This window comes from Pundamilia nyererei, unplaced genomic scaffold, assembly GCF_000239375.1.
Source record: "Pundamilia nyererei isolate P.nyererei 1_Seehausen unplaced genomic scaffold, PunNye1.0 scaffold00142, whole genome shotgun sequence".
Classification (NCBI taxonomy): domain Eukaryota; kingdom Metazoa; phylum Chordata; class Actinopteri; order Cichliformes; family Cichlidae; genus Pundamilia; species Pundamilia nyererei.
The window spans coordinates 924,281-930,466 of record NW_005187543.1 but is presented as its reverse complement, the minus strand read 5'-3'; positions in this window follow the sequence as shown (position 1 = coordinate 930,466).

Here is a 6,186-nt window from a genome sequence, read left to right as displayed (position 1 = left end):
ACACACACACATATAGTATTTAAATATTTTTTAAACTTTCATCAAACAAGTCAGAGAATTGAGCTGTTTTACTCTTAGATTTAAGTCTCGATTCAAAGGGTTATAAGTGGGCCAAATTTTAATGAGAAATTCCCAAAAGTAAAACTGGCCTTCATCAATCAGGCTAACCAGCTACAGGTCTTTATATAATCCACAAGAGGAAGTTAATTTTTGCACATCACCATAAGGGCCCTGTAGTTGGGTAGATTTATACGCAGCATTAAATGCAGCCAAAGCTGTCCTGGGGTGGTCATTAGCAGGCAAAAAGTGGTAAAGTAAAAGTATATCTTCTTAATTTTGCTAAAATAGACAGATAACTAGTAATAAGTGTAACTGAAAACATTTGTCTTAAAAATCCTACTGTTATTTAGATCAAAATATTTAGAAATCATTATCTTTGAAGGAAAAAGTGACTGAACCAACAGCCAAAGAGCACTGAAACAAACAAACACAGAGGTAATCCAAGGTGAGTGTGTTGAGTGGAATCAAATGTTGGTGATTTGACCATCTTCAGCTAATATGTAATTTCATCTCCACACTGATAACCCTCAGAGCTGAACAGAGTCACCAGTGAGTTGAGGGTAAACACTCATCAAAAGTGATACAGTGGCCTGAAGTGATCTGAGCCATACAAAACACTTAAAAGGTTAATTATTAGGGAGAGGAAACACATATAACTTATTATATAAAAGCAAATAGTCATATTTAGAGAAAATAACCAAAGGCGGAGCATGAAATATTTAAAAAGGGGAAAAGTTAGGAGAAAGTGAAATTCTTCTGGGAATGAAAACATCAGACTTAATGACCGTCTAAAAAGCCCTATCCTTCCTGCTACACAAATATTCCCACTGACTCTTCTGTCCCAAAATACACCTCTGCACCTATTCAGAGTGAACAGCAAGTGACCTCGATGACCTTGGTTTCCCATGCTGTATTATGAAGGTGGACACCACCAGCACCTGACCAGAGCACACATACATACAAACCCATATGTTCAACAGAACAACAGCTTTACCTTCACTGTACGTCACATCCATGTTTAACTTCAAGCTTACTGTGAGAGTGAGACTAAATATTACACATGACTTCATTTCACTTTGTTGCTTTGCATGTTTGCAACAGGCAGCCAAACAGTTAGAAATAGTGAAGTGGTAACCAGGAAATACCCTGCAACCTATAACTAGTGGAAACGGTTGGCAATTGCTTCCTTCTTTCCTTGCCTGAGGCGGGTGATGTCTGTGTAACCGTCAGTAGGGAACCTATATGGCACGACGTGTCACACAAGGTAAATGAGCAAAAAACTCAAGAAAACAAATAAAAACCCAAACAAACAAAGAAAAAACTAACAACAAAAAGGAGGCGCTCTTTCACAGATGTGCAGGATTCCTTTTTCTGTTGGCTTATGCTGTGCTATTTGTAGTGGCTCCACAGTATAGTGCTTTACATATTCACCTAACAAGCGAAAGCTTCCCAGTTTGTTCCCAAGAGGAGATCCAAATCATTTGTAGGTTGCATCCAGTGTAAATAAACCCCAAAAAAAACTGGCAATCAAACAGCCGGCATTACCTGTTGTGGCAAGCTCTTGTGAATAAGGGACCACCTGAAGTTAGTTTTTGGCTCTCTGCTGTGTGTGGCTAATTTATGATCTGTATATGCTGGTCGTTTGCTTGCTACAACACTGATCCCCTGGTCCATTCAGACAAACCTGAATGACTAATTAAAGTTACATAGGGTAAAATATCATCTCTAGATGTCACTAGATTGCAGACTGCAACCAACTTTCTGCGCTGTTCTTAGCCCTGAGCAATTCAAGTGGATAAGACTAGCTACGGGGGCTGCTATAGAACAAAGATGTTATAGTCAGCTGAGAGAGATCAAAAACATTAACTTTAGACATTAGTCATTAGATTTAGATGCCACAGCAAACCTGTTCCTACTACATTTTTGTACACACTATATTTTAGCATATTTGAATAAAATCATCACCTAGCAGTAAATCAGGACAGAATATATGTCAACTAAATATTTTTGCAGTGTTTTATATTTTAACCCCTAAGGGAACCTTAAAAACTGTGGCCACCATCATCTGTAGTGAGCGTACCCAGGCAGCGACTCCAGACAGTGACTCCTGACCGGATCCGCCCCAGAGTCTTTTGCTATCTGGTCAAGCCGTCAGTCCACTGTTTACTTCAGCCGTCGATACGCCAGGTGAGAACTGTCCAAATCAATTTTCTCTGAACGAGGCTGAAAGTAAAGTCCAACTGAAGTTCGTGAAAGGAGTTTTGCAATTTCTCTGACATGAGCCCTGTGGGGACGGTAAATCCTGTAGCACCAACCAGTTTTCACTTGCACATTAAGTGAATCCACATCAAGCCATGGGAATACCCTCAGGGCTGTAACATCACATACTATAAAGCTCATCAAGGATGATCACAACACACTACTTCTTCATGCGGTTAGGAGCAGGTGTGCTTATGCGCTTTTTAAAAAAAAGGTTTTTGCAAAATCAGGTTGCAGACAGGCTGGAGACATGCAGACTAACTGCCGCTCATAAACACTGAAAGTCTTGGCTTGTTGCACTAAAAGCCTAATTGGAGAATTTGATCCACTTCACCAATAATCGTTTTAATAGCTTATAAATTATGCTGTAATATATGAATTGTACACAAGAGATTTAGGTTTCACTCTGGTTAGTGTGTGTGCACTGTGCTGCACACTGGCTTTGTGCACTTGCATGCGTGCAAAAATCAGTGCAGTCTTGTGCTCGTAAAAGGGACATAAAAATCAAGAGTGAAAATGGGTTTTTTATTCTTGTTTTAATTATCTGTAAATAAAAACAATGCACCGCAGTTATCATAGCACGATGAGGCAAAGGCCCCACAGCCAGACAACTCCTTTAAATAGACTTAGTATTGTGGAACAGGCTCTCATTTCCCGTAAAGCCAAGGGGTGGGCTTTCTGTTCTTTCGCCGCCCCTGAGTCCTGTTCTTAATGTCTACATGTCCCGCACCATCTAATTCTCAAGCAAATTAGGGAGATGATTTATGAGAATCAAGGATCAAAAAAGTAGACAATGTGGAAAACTGAGCACACCACAAGTTTTACTCAGAACATATGCCCTGGAGATGTCAAGGAAGAAAGAAAGAAAGAATGATGGGGTATAGATCACAAAGTGTAAAAAAAGGAACCCACATACCGCCTCGCTCCTCCTGGGAAAATACCCGAGAAAAGATATGTGAAATATTGTCCGATCTGAGCATCCAAGCAGTTAGGCTGTTATTTCAGAAGAAAATAATGTGGAATGGACATTTCTACTGTGCATGTGTAAGATTAAATGAAAGTTTACTGATCGGTTCTCCTGGAATCGACCTAGAGCTTCACCTTTACCCAATATTAAGAAACTATTATGCTGATAGTCACAACTTTTCTGTACTTCCCAAGCTTGCACATGAATTGAGTCACACAACCAGGATACCTACTAACAGCTTTTAGATCAAAGATTTCCAAAAAGGCCTACGAGTGACAAGAGACTGAGGACCTGTCTTAAAATAATTCTTCCCAACAGGCTACTGCAACCACTTCCAAAACCTCCCCGCTCATAATCCCTAATTCATATGAACATATACAACTATCGCAAGCAAAACCACTGCCTCACTAAGCAGTTATGTGTCAGTTAGAAAACACAGCAAATAATCTGGAAACACTTGAGCTCTTTTTATGCTCCTGACATTAAAATGTGAGAGTGGCCGAAGGCCAAACACACCCAAAGATGTTTTGGACTAATTGTTTCCTTCAGTTTCAAACACTCCCCCTTACATCTCTTCAAAACTCCTTTCTTTGCAACCCCTCACCTCCACCTTTCTGCATCTACTAATAGGTTTAAATAAAACCTGCAATTGGTCCAGTAAACCCCACATTATGGTATTTTAATAGAATGAATTTAGGATAGTGTGAGGTCAGAGGTCAATGGGAGGTCCTAACGCGCAGCAGCTGTCATGGGGGTTGGACTGTGATTGGAACCAGTGGAGTCAAGCATCCCCGGGTCTTCGACCTTGCTAAGTAGACAACCTGGAAAATACATTTGGCCTCAGACCAAAATGGAAAACATCCACCTCTGCGCAGTTTCAGAGGGGGTGTGATGAGTAGCAATGAATCTGAAAACAGGAGTGCGTACATCCGTCACTGACAGTTTGCTTTACTGTGTGTGAACCTAACAAAAAATCTGCATCTTTTTGGCTTAAAGATGTAAAAATGTATGAATCCTTTAACTTCCCTAGACATGTTAAATGTTAGATTTCATAACTTAATAAATAATGTCTAAAACCTGCATCTTAGCCTTCCATTAGCATTTGCTACAACTGTAAATTCTGCCCTAAATAACCTATCTGAGTGTGAAACCAAAGAAAAGTGGTCCGGTTGATGCGGTGCAGGGGTGAAATATGGTTTGTTAGCCAAGGAGTTTGCTCCACATGTGGTTATGAAGTGGTTGGGATTGACTGGGTGAGATGGAGGGCATGCCAGTCTTCACAGTTCACCAAGTTTAAACTCACTCAGAGTGCAATCAAGGAGATTATTAGACAAAATGAAGGCCTGCTGTTCTGGGTTAGGTTTAGGATGCTGTGGTGGCTGCAAAGAGAGCTTATCCTCATGTAGGAAATTGTAAAGAAGTTGTTTTAAGATTCCAGTGTTGCAGGATTTACACGTCATGCACAGAAAAATATGGTTTTAAATGTTTTATATATTGTATTTATGGACCTGATGACCCGATGAACTTCAGAATCATGTCAATACTGTGACAATTTATGCCAATTTAACTGCTCAGCATTATAACTTGGCTTGAACAAAGAAATGTGCCTAACTGTATTAAAACACAGAAGCATAGACCAAAGGAAGCGAGATTCCTGTGGGTGACTGTGTAATTTAATTTTGTATGCACATTAGAAGCCAGAAAGTATAATTTACATGTGGGGTAGAAGTGACTGAGGCCCAGGAGAAATTGGCCAACATGCTCTGCAAAAGTCTAAAAATCTTTACCCGGGTCTTTCCTTTGAGATGAAACTCACAAAAATGGGAAAATTAAAACCTTCCTTCATTCTTTAGGACACTTAAGGTTCATGCGTGGTTGCCTCTCCTCTGTTGTTTCTTCCTTTTCTAATCAAGAGCCCAAAGCCCACAAACTCTGACCAGAGTTTTTCCCCACAATACAAGCAGACATTAAGAGGGAAGGCTGGAGTCTGTTTAAGTCTGTCTCCTCCTTTCTGTCTCTTGCTGTCTACCCCAAAAACGAATACGATCCCAGAGCTAAGTGGGAAGTGACGGCAGCTGCCATTCATGTTGGACTCGTGCTGATTTACACTCACTGTCATAACTGTGAGCAGATGATTGAAGAGTCATGTCAGTGCGAGTTGCTTGGAATTTATTTTTCTTCTGCCTTTTCATTAAATGCTAAAGTGAGTTTTAATATGTTTAGCGTCACACTTACGTCAACATGGAGCTATTAAAATGGTATTACAACACAATGGATCCCTCAATTTTCCCCAGAAATAAAAACCCAAATAAAGTACTTTTGGAACTACATCACACTTACTGAAATCGACTTGCTTGTTTGTTTGTCTTTCTGCAGGATACCGCAAATGAATTTCCATGAAATTTGGTGGGAAGGTGGGACTTGAGCCAGGAACAGTTGATTCCGTTTGAAAGGTGTATTAGAGGAAGGATTTTACAGCATTATATGTTACCCAGATGAGATGATTTCATTGGAAATCCAGAGGGGATGTTCAAATAGTCAAAATGTGACAAGAATTAAACCTCATGAGACTTGAAAAAATGTTACTGATAATTGTGCCAGTGGATCTTTGCTGTTAACAATAAGAGCAACTTTATACCAGAGCGAGCAACTGGTGAATAACTAAAATTAGTATGAAGAAATATAATTGAATCTATACATGCAAAAAATAGCTGTGCACATTTAATACTTTTCTGTGTGTGTTACAAGAGAAACAGGCCACAGCCACTCTCATCTGACAGCTAGATGCTGTCCTGTCTGTCTGAATTCATGCACACACACACACACACACACACACACACACACACACACACACACACACACACACACACACACACACACACACACACACACACACACAC